Consider the following 12,496-nt stretch of genomic DNA (forward strand, 5'->3'; position numbering starts at 1 on the left):
CTCTTTCTTTTTTGAAATTTGTATAGTTTTTGTTCTTACTGATTTGTTTGTTTCGTTCCTTTGATTAATTAACTGCGTTAATTAAAAATTTCATTTCTCAATAGACTCTCTCACATGCACGACGCAGCACTAAGCATACCGAAGTAAAAACGGGGAAAAAATTAAAGTAAAAGAAAACTTGACTGTTCAGTGATATCGTAAGTAAGACTATATATCAGTGATGATTAATAGAATGCGCTCAAGTATGTGGCTAAATAATTTCAGTCTTGGTCCAAAGGTCCTTCATCAATTCCGTTGACTGATATTTTGTAATCTAAATCTATATTAAAGTCCAAGGTTCATTCTATTTTAGCAAATATAATATTATTCATTATTATGAAATCATCATGGAAAATAATTACATATCCAATATATATGCACTTTAAATTCCACTATAATTTCACTACTTCTTAATTAATTTGGCAAACAAAGTATGACATCTACAAAATTATATGTTAGAATGTTTTGCGTTTGAAACACTGTTTGTATAGATCAAATTATTATATGGCAAACAAGTAATGTCAACTGTCAGAAAGCATTTCTTAGTAGTAGTGTGCATAATCGATCAAGTTTGACTTGGAATAGTTAATGAAGGTCATGAAGCAATAAAAACACAGATAGTGGCGTACCCCTAAAAGAATGATACATTCAGAATAGCATAGAGACATAGTGCAGATTTTTTGTGGTAGAAATATAAAGAAAACCCCTCCACTAGTTCACTCATTCACGTCACATGGATAGTGGGAAGAGTGTGTTGTTGGTTGGCCAGGTTGATAGAAATATTTCGGGGTCATCAAATGCTCAACAGATTTTTTCTATCTATAATAATGCATTATTTTAATGTAATTTGGAGATCTGGGTCATTAAATTAGGAGGGAAAGTCAATATGCGCAAGCTCACAAAATTAGAGTGAAGGAACACTGAAGGGTGATGAAAAGAGGCTATTCTCAAATTAGAGGTTTTTATCTTTTTAACATTTTGCCTTGCCTTTAGCCAACCAATGGAAGGGTAGTGAAGGATTTCTAAGTTGAGTTGTCGGAGCATGAATAGGCATTATGAGCACATTTTACATTGATATTGATGCCTTTAGAGAAAGCATGCATATATGGTCATGCATTCCCTCCCTCTTTTGTTTTAACAGATATAGAGTACGTGCATAAATTTTCTCTTCTGGACCAAGAAAGACAGCCTGCTAGTACTTTTATTTTATCCAATTCACTCACATTTCTGCACATGGACCAAGATAAACAATATCAGCAAAAATAAAAGAGCTTTACATGCATAACTGGGATATTGAAAATGTTTGTTTATTTGTAGACAAATTAGTTTTTTCTTTTAATTTTGGTACATAAAATTTTAGATTAAGGGAAGGTTCGTTTCTATGCAAGGTTAGAATTTTTTTTTCATAAAAACGTTTATAATAAGATTACATATAGCCTATTAATGTACACGTTGTTCTCTATAATCTAAAATAAGTCCTGATTTTCTATAAGCAAAAGACCAACCAAGTGAGTTACGTGTATTGATTTTCAACATCTATTTTATTTTTTCTTTCTAGGCATGTAGCCTGTGGCCGGAAGCACAGGGATATGCAATGAAGAAACAACAAAGTTAACTTTGCTAAATCCCAGAGAAATACTGTAGTTTTCTTCAAGAAAATTTTGGAAAAAGAAGCCTCCAAATTAAATCAATCTTTTGGCATTTCTCATTGACTGCAAGTGGAATGTAACACATGCCATGTGAGGAAATGGCTTTAGATATGATCCCATTGTAATCCTAAACTTTTAGTTTGTATCATCACCTAGATAACTTAGTCAATCAGCATTCAATACAACAATAACGAATACTACAAGACAAGTGTTTGAAAGACAAAGAAGGCGGATTTAAATTTGTCTTTTTGTGTGTGTGCAATGAACCAGCACTCCATTTTGCAAAATCTAGGAAGATTAGATTCTTTACCGACCTAGCCAGTCAATTGAAGTACCCAAGTACATTTTGATGAAATTAACCAATGACATAAACATGTATCAATCATATACAATTAATGACACATTAACTATGAGCAGACCATATCTGACAATGCCCGCAAAAAGTGAATGGGAAGATTTATTCTTGAGTGGGGATCAACGAATGGGAAGTAAGCAACGACGTACACTCCTCAGTCCTTATACGTTTTTTTTTTTCATATATTTCATATACAATACATACAGTAAGGTTCTATTCTTAGTATCTGGTTTTGGGGATCTAACATTGAGTAAAATAAAATAAAACGACTTGTTACAATCTTAGCCACATATATATTTGATTGGAGAGAAAAAAAACACGAAATTTTTTAGCCATATTTGAAATGAGAGTACATTTACATTCATGTTCTGTCTTATTGACTAGAGACTGTTTTTTGAGTCATATATAAGATGCATGGCAGGGTGTTGCTGTGTAGTACAAATTATACATACTTGAATTTTGATGAAATTGCAAGCCAATCATTGCGTGAGCCTTAATTATTTGTTAGAGTGGAAAACTATTTTCCAATCATGTTTGATCAGATACAACATTAAAATTCTTATCTCAGTGAGTTCCATTTTTGTTTACCAAATTCTTGACCAAATACACAATATTACAAATTTTGTTTTTTGTATATGCAATTTTTAAAATGTTGTGAATGATAATTTGTATATTTAGTTATAGTTTCAATAATATTATACTCGATTACGAGCAAAAAATTTAGTCACAGAAAATTCTGAAAAAAATTATAAATTATGTTTGAATTTAAAATAAGTAAAATGCACCAACCCCAACTTTAGTCGAATAACTTCCTTTGATTTTATTAACAATAGATATGTTTGAACTTTCTTCTATGCACTTTAGGAATTTTATATCCCTATATCCTTGCATTGTATCGTTTTACGTTTTATCCATCTATCTATATATTAAGTGAAAATACTTGTTGTTATAAGAAATAAGAATGATAAATATGCCTGTAAAAAAGTTAAGAATAATAAATGTGAATGACCAAATTAAATCATATTTGAATATAATTAAAAATAAATATATATGACTTTTTTAAATAATCATGTAAGTATAATAATTATATTTCAATCTTAACTATCCATGTGTAATTGGATAATATAAATTTAGAGAGACTTACACGTTTGATACGCCTTAAAAATGTTGATATATATTATTGTATGCATACGTGTTGTTTGATGAACGTACTTTGAAGAGTAATTCAAACTTTCAGTAACATACAAATATTATGCCGACCATTTTGATGTTGAAATCACCTTAGTGCGTATTGGAGGTTTAATTTCTGTGTATAAGTGCATAACACTATGTTTTGCTTTTAGACTTTGCAATATAACAGTGACCCAAACCAGCATATGAATGCACCCACAACACAAAGTTTGAAAATGGGAAGGTCTGTGTGTGCTGGCGGTTCAAATTCACAATCTCACAAAAGGATGCTATGTTGTACCATATATACGACCGTCCTAATCCAATATTCCATGCGTGGGGCTATAACAACCATTCATGCTGCCACCAAGATCACCAATTGATATTACTTTAACAAGAAATGATGAGGTAAAACTAGTTTATACATTAATTAAATCTCTAATATTCATGTCATGCAAAGGATATTATATATGGAATTTATTGAGTTTGCCCTTTTTTAGGATTTGAAAGGGTATAACATTGGTATATTAGTTATTGAAATAAAAATAAATAAATAAGTATTTGAAAGTGGAATCTGTCAATCATATATGAAACAACTGAAATTTTAAAAAAATTATTTAGTTTTTGTTTAGTTTGAGGAACTAATGTTTTTTTTTTTATAATTTTTAAATTTGTTTTAATAAGTTCAAAAAACTTGTTAAAACAACTTTATTTTAATTAACTTATTTAATCAATAAAACATTTATGTTAAAATTTATAATATATAATAATCTCTTGCAATAAATACTTATTCCTAAGTAGTAGTGTCTAATTAATTATATTATTTATCTAAACAAATTTCTTTTCTTATTGCCTAAGAAATGTGAAAAAGCTCACATTCTGTAATTAAAGGGGGTGATGGATGATGTTGTATGATATACACGGCACTTTATTTGAGAAATTCTCTTGATCACTCTATTTTTCCAGAAGTAAAAAGGGCAACGGATGATGTCAGTGAGATGGGGACACCACTGTTTGAGAAATTCATACACAATCAAAGCTCATATCAGTGTGAGAACTGTGGAAAAATAAGAATTCCTAGCAGGAAGGTTTTTAGGCATTTCAACCACGCTTTCGGCACAATGAATTCTCACCGATTAGTGTCCCTTCGTGCTACAGAACAAAATTGGTTTATTAATTAACCATTATCATTATATAGTTGGTTGGGAACTATATATAATATATTAATTTACCAATCAACTACTTTTTAGCATGTTCTTCAATAATTGTTCAATCCCAGTAGCTAGTAAAATATTATTCTTCAAGGATGTTATTTAATATCAAGTAAATTCTTCAAAGTATATTTGAACGACGATGATAAGAAAGTGAGTCGGTTACATTTACAAAGAATTCTTATTCTTCATTCGTGCGGATTTCATACAACTTTTCCCGTAGTACTATAACTATAATAATATAAAAAAGCACTTGAAATTGTTCGATCTTTTTCAGCTTATTTTAAATACTAATTTCGAACAATTAAGTGCTATTCATACATTGATTAAGCATGTCAATTTTGTTTAAGACCAAGGATATATGAAGAGTATACAAAATCTTAAAATTTCTACCAAACTATAAAAAGTATTTGGAACTCATATATTGTTGACCTATGTAAATTGTTTTTCTAACCCTAATAATAGTCGTGCTCTTATGTGTTCACATTATATGTACATGTGATTCCTGCATCTTTTATTTATGATTATTATATTGATTATATATTGATAATGAGATATCGATCGACATTTTATAGTATTGAAGATGACCTTACAATATTTAGTTGTATCAATTCCTTAATTCCGTACAAATATATTCAAAAGCCTGTTATTCTTTTTTGGATGTCTTGTATCCTTAGTTTTGAGAACTAGAGAATAATTCATTGAAGAATTAAAATTCATTTAAAAGACTAATCGACGATATAATTATATACACATGAATCTAAAATTTGAACTCCTATTCACATAAAGAAGAATGATCATCTAGTAATCATATCACATTGATTAATGATTGTTATTTATACAGGAATAATTAAGAAAAGTGTACAATTAGCTAATGCTTGGAGTATTAAAGGAATCTTATAAAAAGCATACGGGAACTGTATTCTTGTTCATATCTGCTTCAGTAGGTTACTATTAAAATTCTGAAAAATAAATTAAAGAAAGCATATGATGATACTTTTAACTTCGATTTATGGGTCAAATTGAAACCTACCATTTTAGAGAAGTAAAATTGGAATCCACTGGCCGCAATGACTTTAGACTGGACCCATATGATAAAAGCATTTCAAAGGTGTTTTGAAGAAATGAAAGGCTCTCTTTTCATGTCAAACCAAATACTCATTTTGCCCTCTCTCTCTCTCTCTCTACATATATATGCGTGTGTGATGGTGACCTAAGTGTGCCTTATTGAGATCCCACTATGTAAACATGCTTTTAGAAGTTTAGGTTAAAAATGACCAAAGCATTATGTTATGTCGTGAGAAATTTTTTATAAAATAATAAAAACAAAAGAATGAAAATGGACTATATTTATTTTATTATTGGTCTGTTTTGTTTAGGGATGGATATAATAGAGGATACGCATGGCCATTTGAGAAACCTGTTATGAATTATGGCCTCTCATTTTATCAGAATTGAAGGAGTTCTGTTCCACTTTGGGTAGACATTCTCCTTTGAGAAAATGGTCCACAATTTAAAATAAAAATCAATAAGAAAAAAGATTGAATGAAGAAATTAAACATAGCAAATGAGATACATGATTCTCATCCAATTCTTCAATATCTATCTCTTTTCCTTTTTGTTTCTCCTTTGTCCCCACTGATGAACTATATTGCGCACGTGTGCCATCATCATTGGATATACGTGGTAGACCAAATTATTCAATCAGACCCACGTGCATGAACCCACACGCGGGACAATGGTAATTGGATAGCTTAACTATATATTGCTAGGTTGTTCCTTTGAAGATATTTTAATTGTTCATTTAAATTTATTAAAATAGAACGGTTTTGGGTTATGCTGTCCTTTTATCGTTGGGCTTAAGTGTCTTTATGATCATATATAGAGGTTTGGATAATAACAATCTATATTATCTGATGTTAATATATAGATTTTCAGTGACAGTGATAAATATTCGATAAACAATGTTTGGTGTCGCACATTGAAAAGTGTTTCTTTTTTCTTTTTCTAGAGGTTTGAAGAAAATGGGCATACATATATGTGTGATTTAAGTAGTAGTTGATGGTTTATCTTATGGTATAGCATTGGACAAAGACACGAAAAAATAAATACTAATAGTGTTGGTAATTGATCACAGCTTTGAAGAGATCTTTAGAAAATTACTCTTGTTATTTTGAATATTTTTTCCATTATAAATAGGAAAGTGATCTAGAGACACTGACATGCATGCTAATAGACACTTTGCAAAAGAAAGAGATAAGTATGAAAAGGATGTGATAAAAAGAAATAGTTAAAAGAGAAATAATGAATTTATATTATTAAGAATATTTATATATAATTATTTTGAATATTTTTTCCATTATAAATAGGAAAGTGATCTAGAGACACTGACATGCATGCTAATAGACACTTTGCAAAAGAAAGAGATAAGTATGAAAAAGGATGTGATAAAAAGAAATAGTTAAAAGAGAAATAATGAATTTATATTATTAAGAATATTTATATATAATTACTCTTTTTAAATATGGTGCATCGACATTACATGGTTATGGTTATGTTTGCATGATAAAGATATCATTTTTAAACAATTATCATCATATATATGCGGTGTATAAAGGCTACTCTAACTTATATACGTGCTAGGATATGTAATAAAAATGCAAAAGGCTTTTCTACGCTAAGTTTCAATTATCAAATGTATATATTGGTATGTTGAAAAGAGCTCATTCACTTTATCTTTCATTAAATATTCATTAAGATTATCATTCCCTCGATCTTGTAATGGTGAAAATGATTGTTTCTTGAATGGTTAAATAGTTTGACGCAGAACGGAATCAATTTTATTTTTTTTTTGCGGCATTTTATTTCCCTTCTGATATGATTTGGTATATTTCCAGAAATCTAAATATTCTTTTAGACAAGTAGGGAAGGGTATAAATAATTTCTGAAAAGAGTTCGAGAGTGGAGGTCGCAGTTCCAGTAAAATAGTTCAAATTTGAGATACATCAAGTTTCATATATATATGAGCTTAAATTAGCTGATACAAATTTAAGACAAAATAAAATAAGAAAATAAATAATGATTTTTTAGAATATAGATTAATAAAAAAAGTACTTATTCTATTAAACAATATTAAATTTATTTAATACTTATTTTAAAATAATTAAAATATTTGATAAAATACATTAAATAAGATCCAACTAATATGTTTAATTAACAGGACACGTAAAATAACTATAATAATCATCACAATCAAAACCTTATCATGATCTAGTTATATGTAGAGACGCTTCTGAACGTCCTGATCATTGTGGTATCAAATCCTCAAAGTGGGGTTACTGGTATGAACAAATATAAATACTTAATGTGGTAGTTAAAGATATTCAATTCTTTTGAGAAGAATTTGATTTGTACTTTCACACTAAACATAGCGGCTAATTAACACGCACTAATCTCTTTCAATGTTACATTTTTTAACAAATGTAGAATGTCGATGAATATTTCAGGTAATGGAGCATTTGATTTTATTATATACCATCTCTTTTTTATATCTTTTTATGTTTTAAAAAATATTTAATGGAATTAACTAGTTATATTTAAACTACAATGAATTTATTTAATATTTTGATTTTTATATTTGCATAGGTGTTAAATAAGAGTATATTTAAAAAAACAAACTTTTAAATTCTGAAACATCAAATACTTTAGAAAAAAATAAAAAACTAAAATATTAAAAGATATGAAAAGAAAGTAATATATATGTGTGTTTTTATTGATCAACCTCTTAGTCGTAAAATTAAAATAAATTATTTTTAATTTCATACCTCTTTAAAAAAAACACATAAAATATATAATAAAGTCTAATCAAATGTCATATTTTAAACTTTATACTAGTCATAAAACTTTTGCATCTTGTAGGCTTAATCATACATCATACATGTCAATATGAATTTTATGGATGAGGATGACTATCAAAATAAGTGCTCCATACCTCACCATCATGAGAAGATTAAATTTGATTATGAATGTTATCAGAAACAGTTAACTCCCAATTTCAAGACATTAACAATGATAATGATATCATGCAGAAATAATCATGCGAGAAAAAACGGGTCAAGAAAGCACGGGTAGATAGAGGTGGATATCAAGTTCTTAACGAAGAGGATAAAGCATAAACATTAGGAAAACTGTGTTCAATACAAACATGAAGACTATTGCACGAACTAATTAAAGCAACCTCATTAAGGATGTTGGTGCCTGAGGCGAGAAGTACTGCAGTAGAAGATGAAATCTTCAAACAAAGGAGATATGGATGTGATGTTGAGAATGCTAATTGATTTGGAAAAATGCTCAAACGTACATTCTATTTTTGGGGTGTATCAGTGTATGGGATGACAAATAGGATGAAAGTGAGATAAAAGAAAAATTGAAGGTATAATAATAATAACTCAATTGATTTTCATTTTTTTATCGTTGGCTTCAATTTTATATTACTGCTAGGGTTGATCCTTTAATTTTATGGTGTGCACCTAAGTTATTATTGTTCTCAATTATTTTGCTTTAGAGTTCACTAAGTCACATTGATGAATGGAGTCTTGAACCTCTTTATTATATAAAAAGAGGTCATGTGAAGTAAAGTATGTCTATCTGGATGTGAATGTGATTAGCTTGTGTGAGAATTCTTATAGGGTTATCGTCACTTGTAACTCTTAAGGGAAAGTAATCAAGAATTTAGAGTGAATTACAATTCTTGTATTAAGATAATGAAATAATTTTAAAATAATTCTTTAAATGTATAAAAAATGTGTTGAGCCACGTTAATTATTGTGTTATTGGCCTATTGTCTATGATGTGTCCTTTTCATAATGCTTTTCAACGTCTTTAATCTTTCTAATTTATAATAATCTATTTGATTTTGGATGTCTCATTTAGTTTTAACTAAAATTGGTTAGATTTTGAATGCTTGTACCAAAACTATAGGTTTAGAAAGATGAAAAGCTTTGTCTAGCTAAACGTCTAATTAATCTGTGAAAGTTTTTGTAATCCAGAAAGGATTGAAAGGAAAGAAAGAAAAGTGAGAAGGTTGGCACAAAACCTAGGGAGACACCATCCACAGGCAGCCACCACTACATCAATATGACCCCATGAAAATGATTGTTATTTAATTTATGAAGTAACCAAATTGAATTTTTTTTTCTCCCAATTAATTTAAGACGCTTACATCTTTAGATCGAGTTCAGAACTCGAGTATTCTTTTCTTTTCCATCACGTTTCCCACAACACTCCATACACATTAGGACAACCTTAGAATCCATCTTCCTCACGTCCCAAGTGGAAGTGATAGACTAGTTAACCAGAACCATGAAACCTTAATCATTAAACCAATAACATTAGACTAGACATCTGAAACTAGCTTGCGCCAAACGTATACTCTGAAATACATTTCGTTGTTGATTTAAATTAGTTAGTTCATTCACCAATATATTAAACGATAATAATAGTTATGAATTCACTTGGTAATTCTCTCTAATAAAATGTCCGTTGTCGTACCCCCACTCGGGTGCTAATTAAAAAAAAAACTTGTTTTTTTATAAAAAAGATAACAGTGACAATAACTAATTATATAATAACCAATTATATAAAAGTAATTATAAAATTATCACCAATTTTATAGAAATAATTATTTTAAATAACTTATTTTCGTTCATTCATATTCTATTATATAACTAGTTTTAAATATAACTTGTTATATAAGTAGTTATATATATAAACGGTTATATAACCAGTTTTTAAAAATAATAATTAATTATATTAAATTATAACCAGATATATAAAACTAGCCATAATTATTATAACCATTTATATCCTAGTTATATGTTAATTATTGTTATGATTATTTAAATAACCAAACCATGGGTATCGTTACCCCACCCCACCAAAGGAAAATGCTATTAATTGTTGTTAGGTTTCTCCTAGAAGTTAGTATTGTCTCCGGTCTTATTTAAAGTGAAAAGTCTTTTATATCCTTAATTTATTACTAATTTTATTTACTAAATACTCACTCATTGAGTTATGAATATTAATATTAAATAAGACTATCATTTAAGGATATTTTTGAAATAAAATTTAAATTGATCTGGATGATTTGTACTATGTTCTTTATATATTAGACCGAAGATAATATTATATAACAGAAATTAATATGATAATATTGATATTATGTGTTCATTAAGCTAAGAGTAAGATACACTAATATATTCATCAATTTCTTATACAAATGGATGAATGTATAGCAACTATGACAATTGAGTTGGCAAGGAAATGTATATCATTGATGCATCATATCGTCTCCATAAATTTACAATATTTATACTATAATGTCATTTCCTTTTAGACAAAAAATTATTTATTTTGTATCTTTTCTTTAGACATGGTGTTCATAGGCTCACACATTATTATTTGTCATGTGCAAAGCAGTGAAAATTATTATAAAAATTGTATCTATAATTACAAATATTTTTTAACTTAAAAAAAAAGTAAATCACTGTAATTTTCCTGTAATTCTTAAGATTGCACACAATATTTCTATATTCTTAACGTTGTTTTTCTTTACAAAATACACGGAGTAATATATTCTTTGTATAATAGAAAGTGTCAATGTAATATATTTTAAATAATTAATTGGGAGGGGGAGGGGGGGAGGTTTAGAAAAAATAAATATTGTGTATAATCTATATAAAAAGTGATAAGAGATGCTAGTATAATAATTTCAAATAATTAAAAGGGTTAGAAGCATAGGAATATCATGTACAATCTCAAAAATCACATAATGTTAGAATAATTTGCTAAAAAATATAATGATGTGAGTCTGTAGAATGACTAACAAATTCTCATGGATTTATTCGATTGCAATACTAATTCCTAACCTGCCTAACTATCATAATGATTTCTGATTTCTTTGTTGAAGTAATCGTGTGTGGAAATAGCCGCAATACTAAAAAAGTTAATAAATACTAACAAATTGGAAGAGAATTCTGTCATTGAGTTGAACTGCGGCAGATGCATCATCACGTTCATTTAATTAAATAAAACACATGTGGAGCCAACTTTTCCTCACTCTTTCACTTTCGACTTTAATAAGGCCAACGGCTTCAACATATCTAAAACAGTGTATTGGTAGGGCAGGTTTAAGTGTTTTACATGCGTGTTGTGTATGTGTGTTTTAAACGTGCAGTTGTAAATGGATTACTAGTTATTCTTGGAATGGAACCAAATCATAGGTATTGGATATCTGATTGCCAATGTAAGAACCAATTAACAGTGTAAAAATCTTTAAATTGACAATAGATGCAAATGAAACAGGTGGCTAAAAATTATGCAGTGCCTACAAATACAATCAACTTGCAACAGTGTGGCGCGAAATTCATGCAAAGGGCTAACTATAATCTAGCTGTAATATTAATTTTTTTAAGTTTTAATTTAATTAGACATTAAAATAAACAAAAAAAAAATGGTGATACTTCAATGTCCATGGTTACTATAGATATGAGAAAATGTTGAAAAGTGTGTAATGAAATGAGTGATGTAACTCTTACTACATTGTCGGGTATAACGAAGAGGAAAAAAAAAAAAAGGTTATGAAAGAATTGTAAGAAAATGTTATAAAGATAATGTAACTCTTACTACATTGTCAGGTATAGTATCAGTTCGCCAACAGGACCATTGAATCATTGCCCAAAACATTCAATTATGTGATTTTGTAATTTAGGCCTCCAAAGAGATTGAATATTCGATCTTCATAATAATGGACATAATTGGTGGCATCCAATCACCTTTTTTTTTTGTTTTTTTCCTGTCAGGGGAGGAGCATCGTGGAAAGGGTGCGAGTGCTATTTCTTGAGAATTGCCATAGGAGTAACCTCATCAGATGTATCAACTGATTTATGTATTCCTCTTATAGCATGAAATCAATGCTAATTTATCATTGCAGACAAATACAATTACGATTACGATTGTGAAGGTGTATAAGATTGCAACCTTAAGACCATAATTATGAATGTAAATAAAACTTT

The sequence above is a fragment of the Glycine max genome, chromosome 16 (assembly GCF_000004515.6).
Source record: "Glycine max cultivar Williams 82 chromosome 16, Glycine_max_v4.0, whole genome shotgun sequence".
NCBI classification, from domain to species: Eukaryota; Viridiplantae; Streptophyta; class Magnoliopsida; order Fabales; family Fabaceae; genus Glycine; species Glycine max.